Here is a 16,024-nt window from a genome sequence, read left to right on the forward strand (position 1 = left end):
GTTAGGGTCAGGGTTAAGGGTTAGGGTACAGGTCAGTGGGTTAGGAACAGGGTTAATGGGTTAGGAACAGGATTAAGGTTAGTGGTTAGGGTTAAGGTAAGGAACAGGGTTAGAGTTAGGGTCAGGTTTAGGGTTAGGGTTAGTGGGTTAGGGATAGGAACAGGTTTCGGTTTAGTGGATTAGGGGTTGGGGTTAGGTTCAAGGTTAGGGTTAGTGGGTTAGGGTCTGGGTAAGGAGTTAGGGTCTGGGTAAGGAGTTAGGGTTAGGGTCTTCCCAAATATGTAAGAGAGTTGTTGTCACTTTTCTTTGTAAGTGTTTAAAACCAGCTGTTGTCTCTAGGATATGAGTTTTCATAATGTTTTAATAATGCATTAGACAGTTCATCCAATTTTAGTAGTTTCAACAATCGCCTTAGTTGTTAAAATTTTTTTCCACATTCATGAAATATGTCTACTTATATCGCTGTTAAAGAAAGGACAAATGACTGACTGTAGGGTTACATCATTTATTGATAGCTGATTGATAGTTGATTAATTCCTGCTGTAATTCTCCAATGAAAGTCATTTATTTCTTTACTTAGTCTGCCAGTGTATGTTCTACTAAATGATTTGAACATACTGTATTTGCAGATAAAGTTTGCTCTAGGTATGAATTAAAACCTTTGTCCCAACACAAAGTACAACCTCAACAAAGTGGCATAAATGAAACCAAGGGATCTGAAGAATAAAGAAGTGTCTGATTAAAGGATAGTTAGATCACAGTTGAATGTTGATGATTATTACTATAGACACTTATTAGTTGGATACTGACCTTAACCTCTTTTATTGATATTAAACTGACACAAACCTGCAGCCAAAGCCTCTGTGATCTTATCATTTTCCATTTGTTAATCATCTGTAATATCAAACCTGACGTCGATGTGATATAAGTAAAACCTTTAGTCCATAATTATCTTTTACTTATACAGGGTAGCAGTGGATAAATGTGAAGTATGTGACTCATATAAAACACGCTGTCTTGTGCTGAGTGAGACTTGTAAAATCATCATGTGTTTATGAGGTTTAGAACTGCTTTGTTTCTATTCATATAACACAGGTGGAGTTTAACACCAGGGTTAAAGTTAAACTGTAGACAGGCCTGGCCAAGCTGTAATGGATGGACAGCCTTGCTACATTTATGGTAGAAAGATGAGTGATGCCTCATTTTGCAGGGAAGAATGCACACTTTTAGATGTGTGATTGAAAAAAAAATGTTTCAAGCTAATTTTCTGGCTTAAAAAAGGTAAAAACCCCTCAGTAACGGATGGACTGAAAATTAACATCTGTTGTTGACCACTTTAGAAAAATTGCCTTAAAGTGTGGTTCCAATTTTCATAAAACCGTAAAATCTTTTCTGTTGGTCCTCTAGTGTGTCAGTAAACAGTCTGTATTTTTTCAATATTTAAGTGTAAAAAATAGCAAGAGTTTTGCTAAGTGTTTTTGTGACGGATGGACACAGCCTTTATGGTAATGGATGGACAAGGGAGAATAATTACAAATTTCAATTGTTTATTCAGCATATTTATTAGTACACTTTTCCTATATAGTATCTACAAAATCAAATACCTTAATAATCTAATTTAATATATCTTAACATACATTTATCTCTTTTTTTTTAAATATTTGTAACCACTGTAAAAAGAGTAGCAAAAGGTTTTTAAATTGATCTTAAAATCATCTTATTGTAAGTATTATATAGGTCCAGTAGAAGAGGATCAAAGCAATGCTTTGAATTGCACAGATGGACAAAGAATGCAAACATAAATGTATGCTGAATATAATGCATCTAAGTATTTTTAAAACATTTTTCTTAAAAATAGAACTTGTGCTGGTCTCTAGAAGTAATGTACTTTCAAAATATGTAAGTCTACAAAAGGTGATTTCAAATTTATTTTTTTATCTAGATGTTAACCTTCCCTTGACTAGCCCCAGATAAAGGTGGAGTTTAACACCAAGGTTCAAGTTAGACTGTAGATACAGGTGGAGTTTAACACCAGGGTTAGAGTTTGACTGTAAACAATAATAATAATGATAATAATAATGGACTACATTTCTACGGGGTGTATTAAAAAAAAATATACATTTTGAAAAATTACCCCCACTTCCGCATTTGATAATTTTTGGTATTTTCTTTTATGGACGTTGGTAGGTAGGGGATTGGTGGATATTTGTCCAAATTTACAGACTCAGGTTTTCATGCATGAGTGAGCGGGGGCAAATTGCGCAATCCAAGTTAAAACTGGTTTGCGCGAAGTACTACCTACATCCATAAAACAAAATTCCAAAAATTATCAAATGCGGAACTGGGGGTAATTTTCAAAAAAAAAAAACCAAAACAAACATATATATATATATATATATATATATATATACAGGGTGGGGAAGCAAAATTGACAATATTTTGAGGCAGGGATTGAAAGACAGTGTATGACCAATTAGTTTATTGAAAGTCATGAGAATTTATTTGCCACAAGAAAACTGACATAATAGAAAATGTTTTTATTCTATGTGTCCTCCTTCTTTCTCAATAAATGCCTTCACACGCTTCCTGAAACTTGCGTAAGTGTTCCTCAAATATTCCGGTGACAACTTCTCCCATTCTTCTTTAATAGTATCTTCCAGACTTTCTCGTAATAGTTTTGCTCATAGTCATTCTCTTCTTTACATTATAAACAGTTTTTATGGACACTCCAGCTGTTTTTGAAATCTCCTTTGATGTGACGAGTGCATTCAGCAAATCACACACTCTTTGACGTTTGCTTTCCTGATTACTCATATGGGCAAAAATTTCTGAAAAGGTAAAGGTAATAGTGTTAGGTATGATTATGACATTAATATACGTTTGGTTTCAAAACAATTGACATAGTGCCTGCTGAGAAAAAACAACTAAATGTTCATTGTAAATTTTGCTTCCCCACCTGTGTATATACAGTACAGGCCAAAAGTTTGGACACACCTTCTCATTCTTCGCATTTTCTTTATTTTCATGACTATTTACATTGTAGATTCTCACTGAAGGCATCAAAACTATGAATGAACACATGTGGAATTATGTACTTAACAAAAAAGTGTGAAATAACTGAAAACATCTCTTATATTCTAGTTTCTTCAAAGTAGCCACCCTTAACTCTGATGACTGCCTTGCACACCCTTGGCATTCTCTTGATGAGCATCAAGAGGTAGTCACCTGAAATGGTTTTCACTTCATAGCTGTGCCTTGTCAGGGTTACTTAGTGGAATTTCTTGCCTTATTGATGGGGTTGGGACCATCAGTTGTGTTGTGCAGAAGTCAGGTTGATGCACAGCTGACAGCCCTATTGGACAACTGTTAGAATGCATATTATGGCGAGAACCAATCAGCTAAGTAAAGACAAACGAGTGGCCATCATTACTTTAAGAAATGAAGGTCAGTCAGTCTAGAAAATTTCAAAAACTTTGAATGTGTCCCCAAGTGCAGTCGCAAAAACCATCAAGCGCTCCAATGAAACTGGCTCACATGAGGACCGCCCCAGGAAAGGAAGACCAAGAGTCACCTCTGATGCTGAAGATAAGTTCATCTGAGTCACCAGCCTCAGAAATCGCAAATTAACAGCAGCTCAGATTAGAGACCAGATGAATACCACACAGAGCTCTAGCAGCAGACACATCTCTACAACAACTGTTAAGAGGAGACTGCGTGAATCAGGCCTTCATGGTCAAATAGCTGCTAGGAAACCACTGCTCAGGAGAGGCAACAAACAGAAGAGATTTATCTGGGCCAAGAAACCCAAGGAATGGACATTAGACCAGTGGAAATGTGTGCTTTGGTCTGATGAGTCCAAATTTGAGATCTTTGGATCCAACCGCAGTGTCTTTGTGCGACGCAGAAAAGGTGAACGAATGGATGCTACATGCCTGGTTCCCACCGTGAAGCATGGAGGGGGAGGTGTGATGGTGTGGGGGTGCTTTGCTGGTGACGCTGTTGGGGATTTATTCAAGATTGAAGGCAACCTGAATCAGCATGGCTACCACAGCATCCTGAAGTGACATGCCATTCCATCCGGTTTGCATTTTGTTGGACCATCATTTATGTTTCAACAGGACAATGACCCCAAACACACCTCCAGGCTGTGTGAGGGATATTTGACCAAGAAGGAGAGTGATGGAGTGCTGCGCCAGATGACCTGGCCTCCACAGTCACCGGACCTGAACCCAATCGAGATGGTTTGGGGTGAGCTGGACCGCAGAGTGAAGGCAAAAGGGCCAACAAGTGCTAAGCATCTCTGGGAACTTCTTCAAGACTGTTAGGAAACCATTTCAGGTGACTACCTCTTGAAGCTCATCAAGAGAATGCCAAGAGTGTGCAAAACAGTCATCAGAGCTAAGGGTGGCTACTTTGAAGAAACTAGAATATAAGATATGTTTTCAGTTATTTCACACTTTTTTGTTAAGTACATAATTCCACATGTGTTCATTCATAGTTTTGATGCCTTCAGTGAGAATCTACAATGTAAATAGTCATGAAAATAAAGAAAATGCAAAGAATGAGAAGGTGTGTCCAAACTTTTGGCCTGTACTGTATATATATATATATATATATATATATATATATATATATATATATATATATGTGTGTGTGTGTGTGTGTGTGTGGTGTTGTTTTTTTTTTGTTTTGGTTTTTTTTACACACCCTGTATAGCACTTTTCAAGGCATCCAAAGCACTTTACATCATTGATCCATTATTCATTCACTCTCACGGTGGAAAACTACATTTGCAGCCACAACTGCCCTAGGGCAGGCTGACAGAAGCATGGCTGCCAATTCACACCAAATGGCCTTTCTGATCACCATCAAACATTCATACACCAGTGTAAGTGACACTGGAGGCAAGGTGGGTGAAGTGTCTTGCCCAAGGACACAACGGCACATGACCCTTCAGTTATTGGACGACCCACTCTGCCTCCTGAGCAATGGCCACTCAAACCCCATACTCCACCCCATGCAGGTTGAGTTTAACACCAGGGTAAGAGTTAGACTGTGATGATGATGATGATGATGATTATTGATCTGATATTGTATAATGATTGATTATTGATCTGATATTGTATAATGTTCAATTGTCCACTGAATGTCTTTCCACCAAATGAGTTTCCCAAAAGTTTTTCTTTAGTTCATCTGAATCTCACTTGTGTTTTGATGATGTGTTTCATTGTGTTTATAAAGGGTCTGATTCAGGTCCATAAAAGAAAATATAAATGAAAACAAGCATTAAACATGTAACAACAGCCAGGGAACACTAACACTTACACTTATAATATTCCCTAGACATGTCAAACCAGCCAATAGAATAGAATAGAATACAATAACTGCACCGTTGCAGTTCTGGCTCAGTTGGTAGAGTGGGTCATCCAGTTAATGAAGGGTCAGTGGTTTGAATCCTGTCTCCGATTGTCAAAATGTCCTTGGGCAAGACACTGAACCCTAAATTGTTCCCACTAGGGAGCAACCTGGCAGCGCCAGTCATCAGAAGTTTTTGCAACAGATGAAGGTTTTTTTTTTCAGACTGAGGTTTTTGTAACAGATGTAGGTTTTTGTTACAGACGGAGGTTCTTCTAACAAATGGAGGTTCTTCTAACAGATGAAGGTTTTTCTAACAGATGGAGGTTTTTATTACAGATGGAGGTTTTTGTTACAGACAGAAGTTTTTGTAACAGACAAAGGTTTTGGTAACAAATGGAGATTTTGTAACAGATGGAGGTTTTTGTAACAGATGGAGGTTTATCTAAGAGATGGAGGTTTTTGTAACAGACTGATGATTTTTTAACAGACTGAGGTTTTTGTAACAGATGGAGGTTTTTCAAACAGATGGAGGTCTTGGTAACAGAGGTTTTTGTTACAGATGGAGGTTTTTGTCACAGACAGAGGTTATTGTAGCAGACAGAGGTTTTTGTAACAGAGAGGTTTTTGTTACAGATAAAGGTTTTTGTAATAGACTGAGATTTTTGTCACAGACAGAGGTTTTTCGAACAGGTGGTGGTTTTGGTAACAGACAGAGGTTTTTGTAACAGCCGGAGGTTTTTGTTAGAGACAGAGTTTCTTCTAACAGAGGGAGGTTTTTGTAACAGACAGAGGTTTTTGTAACAGACAAAGGTTTTTCTAACAGACGGAGGTTTTTGTTACAGATGGAGGCTTTTGTTACAGATGGAGGTTTTTCTAACAGATGGAGGTTTTTGTAATAAACAGATGTTTTTGTTCCAGACAGAAGTTTTTGTAACAGACGGAGGTTTTTGTAACAGATGGAGGTTTTTCTAACAGATTGAAGATTTTGTAACAGATGGAGGTTTTTGTCACAGACTGAGGTTTTTGTTACAAATGGAGGATTTTGTTACAGATGAAGGTTCTTCTAACAGACGGAGGTTTTTCTAAGAGACAGAGATTTTTGTAACAGACGAAGGTTTTTCTAACAGATGGAGGTTTTTGTTATAGATGGAGGATTTTGTTACAGAGGGAGGTTTTTCTAACAGATGGAGGTTTTTGTTACAGATGGAGGTTTTTCTAACAGATTGAAGATTTTGTAAGAGATGGAGGTTTTTGTAACAGACTAAGGTTTTGTTACAGATGGAGGTTTTTCTGTCAGACAGAGGTTTTTGTAACAGACGGAGGTTTCTGTTACAGACGGAGATTTTTGTAAGAGATGGTTTTTCGAACACACAGAAGTTTTTGTTCCAGACAGATGTTTTTTGATCAGAGGTTTTTCAAACAGATGGAGGTTCTATTTGAGTTCTCACCATATCAAGAATCCTTTAAGACACTTAGATAAAAGTATTCTCTGTCTCTAATAAGTCTGTATTTTAGGGTTAGTGTTTCACAGCGAATTCCAGTTTCTAAATAACAGCTAACCTGATAATCATATAAAACAGAACCAAATCAAAATTGAATCTCTGGAAAATTCAAAAACATGTGGAATTAATTTCCAATGACTCGAGGCCAGCAGATAAAATGGAGAGTTTTTAACTATGTATATTCATAGTTGTTTAGATACACTTATGATTAACCCTCAGTCATCCAGTGGGACTAATGAACTGCACTTGTTTTTACACAAACAGAATGACCACTGAAGTTTAACAGCACAAATGTTAAATAGAAACATGTGACTATTTGAGCCATGGAGAGGAAAGGAAAATGAGAGGGGCCTGAAACATCCACATCTAGGGAATATGAGCCCTGACTGTTACAGGTGTGGTAGCAATTATCAACACCTGTTAACTTTTACAACTGTGGGCAGAAGGCCAGGAGAATAGACAAGTCTAACCCTTACTGTCAGCATTCAAGGGTAGACTTACCCTAACTCTAACTTGGAGAAGGGACAGCTCTAACCCCTGACTGTTAGTGTTCAAGTGTTGACTTACCCTAAACCAAAGAAGGGACACATCTAACCCTGACTGTTAGTGTTCAAGGGTAGACTTGAGTCTGAACAATGTAAGAAATGCCTTCAGTCTGTGGATACACATCCCAATTCAGCCTGTCAAACAAAAGTCATTACTCGAGATGACCGAACTTTTAACATGAGCTTCAGTTAGACAATCTAAGCTTGGACTGACTCAAATTCCACATGTATAATAACCTTAACTCTATTCACAAACACTATAAATGCACAAAATCACATTTCATTTTACAGTGGAAAATATTAGAAAATTAGTCTGTTCCTTGATTATCAATTGATAGCAATCATCAAGAATCAATGAAGCCCATTTCAGTCATAAGCCCCTTTTACACAGCACTTCTGCTCGGGGAATTTTTCACCTTGATTCCGGAATGATGTCTGTGTAAATGAAATGGTGGGATCATTTGGTCCCACCTCTGTCATGGCTCTGTCCCGCCTCTAGAAGTAGTAACAGAGCCATGATAAAGGTGGAATCATGATTCCAGAATGCTATGTAAAAGGAACACCTCTCGTTCCGCAACCAAGGTGTGATATTTTGATGACGTATTGTGTGTGTGACCCCGTGCTGGGGGGATTTAAAAATGAGCAAGGGCTGTGTACAGTAAACAAACATATCAACACAATCAGAAAGGTGTTGAACTGGGGAGACGCCGAGATCTGTGAGCTGTTGTCACTTCAGGCTGAGGACTCTATCCATGCTAACATTTGTGGAACGGTGAAAGACTCTGGAAAGGTTAGCACCACCGCTGTGCTCTGGGTATTTCTGATGCGCAAGTTATACATCACACTATATGCAATGCTGTGTCAACGCCCCTTTGATTCCGGAAAGCAGGTCCGCTGTGTAAAATTTCAACCTGTCTCACCTCTGTTACTCCTTTGGCTTGGCTGTGGAAATCTGCTCAGCTGTGGTGGTAAAAAGGAGGAATCACCACGTAAAAGTGGCTATTAACCCTTTGCACCAATGTTACAATTATCACATGACTAGGGGTGCAGTGCCATGGTGGATGGCAAAAGTGACACGGTAAACAAATGAATGAGCAACAGATTATGGCTACCAGCACTGAAAATAATGTTTTGGAGTTGTCTTGTGAAGTGACTCACCTTACTGGACGGCACAAAGAGCTCTGTTTGGAGAAGCTAGCCCATACCTTCTCCCTCCTGATATGTTTACGGATTTAACAAAATCCTCCAGTCTGCCAGAGTTTAATGCACACAGTCTGCACCATTATGTTATAAATGGAGTGTCCCCATACACAGGTGCTGATCTAAAAGCATACAAAAGTCTGGATGCTTACCAGTTCTTAGTCTCAGGTTAGATTACCGAGTTGCTGTACTGCAGTCAAGGCACAGGAATGTATCTCATAATGGTAATGGAAAGATGCAGCTAATGTTAGCTAGCTAGCTGTGTATGTTTTTAACATGTTTCCCCCAGCATCAAAACTCAAATAGACTGTAACCAAAAGCAGCTCTAATTAACTAACATTGTGTAATAATGTTACCGGCTGTCGTAAGCCTACAATATTAGCTCTGTTGTTGAATTGTCTGCCTTTCTACTATCTACACACAGTAATATGTAAAGTTCGGCCACTATAACAAAGAAGCTGAAGAAGGATGGAGCTGTTGTGTGCGACTACTCTACATGTAAACAGGGTTAAAAACAAACATAAACAAGAACGTTCAGATCAAATTTGATATTAGCTGGTTTGCCGTCCATCATGGCGCTCATTTGCGGCGCCATGATGGACGGCAGGATGGAGCTGTTGTGTGCGACTACTGTACATGTAAACAGGGTTAAAAACAAACATAAACAAGAACGTTCAGATCAAATTCGATATTAGCTGGTTTGCCGTCCATCATGGCGCTCGTTTGCGGCGCGAACAGAGTGTGACATAACGTGCAAAGGCTCAATAGTCAGATCACACAGTATTTGTGTTAATTCTATTGACGATGTGTCAGATTAGATTAACAGGTTAAACCTGACAAAGACAAACTACACAGTACTGATAAACTACGCATTGTTGACAAACTACATGTTACTGACAAACTATGCACTATTGACAAACTACATATTATTGACAAACTACAAGGTACTGACAAACTACACATTATTGACAAAGTACATGGTACTGACAAACTACACAGTACTGACAAACTAGACTGTACTGACAAACTACACATTATTGACAAACTACTCGTTGACAAACTGCATGGTACTAACTTTTTCAGTATTAATTTGCAGCATTGAAAATACAAGCTGGACTGACTGTACATATCCTGACCAAGGAAAATAAAATTCTCACTTTGTGTAGTAATCACAACCCAGGTTTTCTGCCTCTGTCCATAATAATATACATTATCTATCCTAAATGTCATCTAAAATTAAGGTTTACTTGCAACATAGTATAGCAAACTATTACATGATCATAAACAAATTAATTTTAGCAAATTTTAGCACAATGTCTGGGGTCGCCAGAAATTTGTGATGTTAAAATGGGGTCACAAGCCAAAAAAGGTTGGGAACCAGTGATCTAAGGTTTACTCCACCCCCTGCATATCATCGACCAGTCTCTGATCATTGATGAGACATTTAGATTCTCATTGGAATGTTGTCAGTATTAATAAATGAGTATAGAACAATGAAGTTTTATAATTTATCCAAATCTGGATGTTTAAGGAAGTAAAGGAGCAATTTTTTATTTATTAAAATTGGACATGATAGGTTCTAGTTTTTAGAGGACATAATGTTATATATATATATATATATATATGTATATATATATATATATATATATATATACATATATATACATACATATATATACATATATATACATGTATACATATATATATATATATATATATATATATATATATATATATATATATATATATATGTATATATATATATATATATATATATATATATATATATATATATATATATATATATATATGTATATATATAGACTACAAAACCCCAAACACTATGTTGATAAATACTCCAGTTGTTTATTGGAGCCATTGGTTTCAGCTGTAAAAAGCTGTAAAACGTTCCCTTCTTTTCTCTCATGTAAACACAGTCCTAGTTGTACTAACCTTCATTCAGATGTTGGAGCTCTGATGGCTGGTTTCAGGGTGACAGGTGTAGAAGTTTATGCATGAGTGAAATCAGCCCAGACCAAACAACAGTGCCCAGTGTTCAGTTGTAGACCACCTGGGTGTGGGTTTCATGCATCCGCTGACAGCTGACATGATGTATGAAGCCACTGCTGAGCTGGTACCAGCTGCAGACCCAACACTATAGCCTGTTATTAGAACTCCCAGACTGATTATGCAACAAGTCAGACATCTTTTCCACATCAATTGCTGCTCAATTTACTAAGAGAGCTTTGTGTGAAATGTTTTTTCACCAACAAAAAAGTATTAAAATTTATTTAACTGGTTTATTTCAAAGGATTTTTCTGCTGTCCCTTCATATCAAATGTTTGTGTATAACCCTAAGTAAGTAAGTAAATAGTTGGTACTGTATGAAAAAGATAGCGGTGATATGAAAACGTATTCTGCTTTCTTCTCATTATAGACAGTATGAACACAACCTATGTTTTTTTTCTAATCGACTTCACTTCATTTTTTAAATATACAGTTGAGTACAATCATTCCTGACATCAACGTTTGCGAGACGTCAGTGATGATGGGTTTCATATTTGATTTTAAATCAGCTCTAGTAATAGATCAGATATACGTGAATGATGGATGTGGATGCATTGGAGTTAAGTGTTCCCCTTAGGCTGGTGTCCTTGTTCTTTACGTACTGGAATACATTCAGGTTCCTCAAACCTTCGACATGTACTTTTGCATTGTAAAGGGTTAAGTATCCAAGTTCTTTCTCATCTCCTTTGACTAAGGCTATGACTGCAGGCAAGTATGGTCCAAATCCGCCCCCCCACATGTGACTCTTTCATGACAGTGTGAACAGCACAAGTCACATGAAATCAGATCTTTTCAAATCAGATTTGGGCCATTTTCAAATATGGTGCTGAATCGGATGCATATTGGATTTTTTTAAATGTGACCACAGTCTGAACAGCCAGGTCGCATTGAATGTGACTTTGACTTCATTAGGGGTCAAAGTCACTTTACACAAAGTCCATTACACAAATGGAGGACTTTGCAATGCCAAATAGGTTGGCCAAGGTGCGGTAACCCATCCCTGTTGCTAACCAGTATAGCCCCGCTCCTACTCGCTTTTTCAAGGAGATGGGTCTCCTGAATGACGTGTCTCACCTTGAAAGTCTTTTTGCTGACAAATGTGGTGAAAGTTATTCCTTGACATTCTGAAGTTCTGGAAGAACTTCTACTCTGTGAAACTAGTCACATCCTGAGCCCACCACTCCTGGCTCCGACACCGCATCCACATACTCCTCTGTATGGATGTTGCAGCTTTTGCTCCGCATAGAGGCATCATTAAAATATTCATTTTCTTTCTCCTCTTCCTCCTGTTTAATATCACCTGCTCACAAATTTGATGGTTGCCGCCTCACATTGTTTTTAACATTAAACCATAAAGTACACTGGTTGCCGCCATCTTCACTTCCGTAAACATCATTATGTGTGTGATGTCATTAATGATCAACTGCGCATGCGGGTCACTTCAGGAGCATGAGTTGTTCACACAGCACTCCGCAGACAGGCCACATTTAAAAATATAGTGTGAACAGCCAAACAAAAAATCAGAATTGAGCCATATATTTGAAATGGGCATTAAGATCTGCAGTGTGAACGTAGCCTAATATTGATTTATTCTTTTAGTGTTTAGTATTGTGTAAAAGTGCACCTGGAGACCCTACACTTTGAGGAACAGTGGCAGTGACAAGAATGGAATATGGGAAACTGTTCTTTAACTGACTTTCAACCTACATTTACAGTTAACCTTTGGGTCCACTGTCACGGCCCTGTGACTGAATCACATGACATTTTCAACACATTGTAGTGTTGGAAGTCGGTTACATAGTCCACTGGGGACAATTGCATTTGAAAGTGCGGATTTGAAACACTCTCCCACTTTTTATTTGATGTTGATAGAGCAAATGCAACCAGAGATATGACGGTTTGAACCCGGGGCAAACAAGTGATATAGCGTTATTATAGCGATATAAAGCAAGCGTTATATTTCTCACCATATCTTCGTAATTTTCTGTCCTTGTTCAAAATGGAAAAAAACTGGCTGAATCTGTGGATTCTAATCCACAGACTGCATCAGCATTACAGGTAAGGGTGAGAATGACCCCCACCTGATTTTATATTTTTTTGTGTGCTTTTTGTCCTTTTGTGTTGATATAGTAGGTTCAAATGGAAAAATAATAGGCAGATGGGATAGGTGGAGTTGTGCTGAAAAAAAAGATATCAAACATGGGTATAATAAACATTTCTTTATATAGTACATAAAGGCAAAATGAAAAGTACTCAAAAACAGCTAAATTAGGCTCAGACCCCCAAGGGTTAAGAAACCAACCCTAAACTAACACAACTTAACCTCTATAGACCATTGTCCATAATATCACATAATAATAATAATAATAATAATAATAATAATAATAATAATAATAATAATAATGGTTTAGATTTATATAGTGGTTTTCTATTAACACATACCCAAAGTGCATCCATTGGCTTCATTATTCATTCACTGTTAGACTACATCTGTCTGTTCTGGGACAGACTGACAGATCCATTATTATTATTATTCTCTTTATCAGTATCACTTTTTGAAGTAAAATTCTGCAAACATTTTCTGGCTGCTGTGAAGACTCTTTTTCCTTATGCAGTCTCCTTTCGTGTATTGGCTCTGGGCCTCGGAATTCAGTCCCAGAGGATGCGTGGATGACCTGATGATTAAAACAGATACGGCAGCCTCATGAGGTGGACTTTAACTTTTTTTTTTTTTTTTTTTTTACAAATAACAGCTTAGTTTTGAATGACAGGACGCTTATCAGTTCTCAGCCCTCAAACTTTCATTAAGATTAACTTTTTCACACAAGAGGATTCATCTTATTCTTGCATCTGTGTAATTTTCCCATATGACAATGTTTGGTGAAGACATAGGATGTCTGACAGCACTGATCTGGGTCCAGTATGAGACACAATTTAATCCCTCAAACAATCTGTGTTACAGATGTTGTCCATGGCACATCCATTCAGAAAAGGTATTTTGGTGCTGGTGCCAAGCGCTGGTGCTCTGTGTGAACTGTGCACGTAGCCGAGAGGAGGAAAACTTTCCAAGTAATGCTGAATTAAACTTTGTATAACTCCTGCAGAAGCAATGCCTGTATGTATCAATCATTCTGTTGCTTGCTAAATAATTTTACATGCAAACGTGCCATTAGAAACATGTTTATGACATTATTTTGGATGTGTTTATCACAGTGTGTTATTAACATGTTTAAGCTAATTCATTTATGCTAGCAGTCGGAGATGGGTTGCTAATTCTTTATGCAGGCTCATGTTAAGTTTATGTAAATTCATTGGTTGTGTTTAGGTATAATATGCCAGCCTTTGAACTAACCTTTACTTATTTATGATGTGATTGTTGTATTAGCAGTCAGTTCAAGTTTATAATAATTACATCTGGCAGAGTGGTACCGGGCCAGAGTGAGAGCCAGACTGACCTTGTTAGTGTGTGAACACTGCCAGACCCAGTTCTCTTGTCTGTCCTGGTGCTTCCGTTGATCCACATCAAGCCCCCTCCCACCCCGGTTGCGGCTGTGAATGGGTAAACCCATTGTAATTTTAAAAACTAATAACTGCAAAAGTATTTTTTCTATCAATATGTAGTTTTCGCCTGTCTGATCCTTCACCCAAAATACATAAGTACTTCAAAAGGTAAAGGCTAGCTCTGTCCAGTTTTTCAGTTATAAAGCTGACATTCACACACACACACACACACACACACACACACACACACACAGGTCACTTGGCTTTTATAATATAGATAGACTGTTCATCAGCTGATCAAAAGTTTAAGACCACAGCCTTTAAAATCCAAAATCTGTGCAAAAATGTGGATTCAGTGTCATTTTCGGTCAGGTATTCACACTGTCATGACCTCCTGATGGCAAAGGCAAGAAAGCTGTCTCTTTTTCACTTTAGTGGTCAGACCGTTGAGCCGCATAAGGAAGGCCTCTCGCAACACGCCATCGCTGCTGAGGTTGGACGCAGCAAGACAGCCATTTTGAATTCCTTAAAAGATCCTGAGGGTTATGGAACAGAGATAGGTCTGGATACACCAAACTAGTTATGGTTTTAGAAGTTATATTAACCAGACCATGGAATGACTTTGTTACACACATGTAAATGAATGTTATGGTTGGTGGTGTTTTTCACCTAACCCTAAACCATGACAGCTGATGGTATTTCCAAATATCAGTCTGTAAAAGTCTTGTCATCGCAGTAGATACTTCCCCTTTGTGTTTACAGTTTTAGTCTTGATGTTGTCACCTTTGTTGGTTTTTGTTTATAAATGTCATGAGTAACGTTTTGGGAGTGATTGTGTGTTTGTTTTTTGTTTTTTTTTACACAGAACATACTCATTGTCCAAAGTATAGAAGTGTGGGATGTAGAGCAGGAGGGTGAGGGGAGGGAAAAGGCCTGAAGTTAAGACTGTTTTCAGTGTGAGACGTGGCAGAGGGAAGTCCAGCCAGACACAAGATCTTTTCCATATGTTTCCTGCACGAGAGAGAGAAAGAGATGCACCCACCCCTGACTCACACACACAGCACAGGCTTCACTTAGAAAGAATACATACTCAAAGGAAAGCATTCACCATTCATTATTTTCTGCTGTGGATAGGTTTCATGCATCACATAGACCTGATGAATGTTAAAGAACAACTGGACAAGGGCTGTTTCTGCTGCAGTCTGACAGTGGGTACGGTTACATGACGTTTTTTAAATGCGATTTATTTTTCCAGAAGAAATTAATTAGAAACTAAAGTATTTTCTCTTTTTTTTACATGGAAATGTTAAACCCGAATAAAGGTTTACATGAGAAACGTTTATTCGGTTCTCGCAGCCCTTCTGTTCGCTTAGCTTAGCATAGTCACTGCATTTTCATGGTCACACGTAGCCAGTTTTTTAAAGGTGATTTGTTGTCTTTTGTAAGCGATTTTTTGCGAAATCCGATTCTCCCTAATTATTTCTTTAGATCTGCGACTTACTGCGCTCATACAATCTTGGGACTGTTGTCTTGACGGAAGTTGGAAAATCTTTTTGTTGGAAGGGATGCATTCGCTAAATTGCCTTTGCTTTACCGTTTTAGCTTTGTATTAGTTTTTATTTCCCAAGATTTTATTACTGCTGTAAGTCACATCGTCATGATTTGAGTCTCAATTTGTGATCATATTGACCCCAGCAGACTAAAGTAATGATTAGGGAGAACTGAATTTCACAAAATCAGTCATAAAATACTACGGATCACCCATGAAAGCCTGGCTACGTCTGACCATAGGAATGAAGAGATTATGCTAAACTAGACTAAGCTAAGCTAACGGAAGGGTTGTGAGAACAA

General features: G+C 37.9%; 1 protein-coding gene and 1 long non-coding RNA gene across 3 annotated transcripts in view; both read left to right on the forward strand.

Moving 5' to 3' along the window:
* cenpp (centromere protein P) overlaps window positions 1-16,024 on the forward strand; it is a 375,236-nt gene that overhangs the window by 166,415 nt on the left and 192,797 nt on the right. The gene's annotated exons all lie outside the window — the stretch shown is intronic.
* Window positions 1,970-5,058, forward strand: LOC115418953 (uncharacterized). Its single transcript, XR_003935377.1, has 3 exons — window positions 1,970-2,050; window positions 4,910-4,913; window positions 5,024-5,058. It is a non-coding gene; the product is annotated as an uncharacterized LOC115418953 (long non-coding RNA).

The sequence above is a fragment of the Sphaeramia orbicularis genome, chromosome 5 (genome assembly GCF_902148855.1).
Source record: "Sphaeramia orbicularis chromosome 5, fSphaOr1.1, whole genome shotgun sequence".
Classification (NCBI taxonomy): Eukaryota; Metazoa; Chordata; class Actinopteri; order Kurtiformes; family Apogonidae; genus Sphaeramia; species Sphaeramia orbicularis.